Here is a 1,317-nt window from a genome sequence, read left to right on the forward strand (position 1 = left end):
AATAAGTCATCAATTCATGGAAGTGGATACTTATTCTTAACTGTGACTTTATTTAGCTGACGATAGTCTATAAATAATCTAAGAGAATCATCTTTCTTGTGCACGAATAATACTGGTGCGCCCTACGTGGACATTCTAGGTTTGATGAATCCCTTATCTATGAGATCCTTTAACTGATATTTAAATTCTGTGAGTTTTGTTGGTTCCATTCTATATGGAATAATATATATGGGTTGAGTATCTGGAAAAAGGTCAATACCGAATTCTATTTCCCTTTATCGAGGAATTCCAAAAAGATCTTCGAGAAAGACATCTAAGTATTTATTCACTACTGGGACTAATTCAAAATGGGGAGTTTTGGAACTAGAGTCCTTAACTCAAAAAAAATGATAGACACATCCCTTAGATATCATTTCCTTGCCCTTAGGTGGAAAAAAAGTTGACCTCTAAATGCTGAAGTGCTACCCCTCCACTCTAGGGCAGGTTTATTCGAAAACTGAAACTGGACAATTCTATTTCTACAGTTGATAATGGAATAGAAGTAACAAAGCCAATTCATGCTGATAATGACATCAAAATTAGTCATCTCTAATTTGACTAAGCCTACTGAAGTGATTTTCTGAGATACCATAACTGGACAGTTCCTGTATACCCATCGGGCTATGATAGTTTTACCCACTGGAGTAGATATTAAGAAGGGCTCTTCTAGAATTTTGGGACTGACTCTGAAATCATCTGCTATATAAGGAGTAACTAATGACAAAGAAGCTCCTGAATCTAGCAAAGCGTAAACATGAAAATAAAAGATCTGTAACGTACCAGTGACCATATCAGGAGAATTTTCTTGATCCTTTTGGTACTGAAGAGCATAAAGACTGTTTGGGTGTTGCCCACTGGTAGAACTGTAAGAGGTAACCTGTTGATTTGGGCAACCTGACTAAGGAAAATCTTTGATTCTGTATGGCTTGACTTTCCACATCTGAAGCAAACAACACTGTCAGCTCTGCAAATACCTTAATAGTTCTTGCCGTAAGTCTGACAAAGGGGATGGGTTCGGGCACTGCTAACACTGCCCTGAGATTTAGGGCCCGATGCCCTATCCTTGTTGCTCTCTCTAAATTTTGGCACTAGAGCACTAGCTGAGGAAGGAGCTAGAACTAAAGATTTTAGGCAGAACTGAGAACTATTCCCACCCTCTGACTTAAGATGATTGAAATTAAAGCTACCTGTTCTATCTTTCTTATTCTACTTTTTCCTTTCCTTATTCTTCTACTTTTCTATCTGTTGAGCATGGATCATAAGCCTGGCTATGTCTAT

The sequence above is a fragment of the Capsicum annuum genome, chromosome 12 (assembly GCF_002878395.1).
Source record: "Capsicum annuum cultivar UCD-10X-F1 chromosome 12, UCD10Xv1.1, whole genome shotgun sequence".
Lineage (NCBI taxonomy): Eukaryota > Viridiplantae > Streptophyta > Magnoliopsida > Solanales > Solanaceae > Capsicum > Capsicum annuum.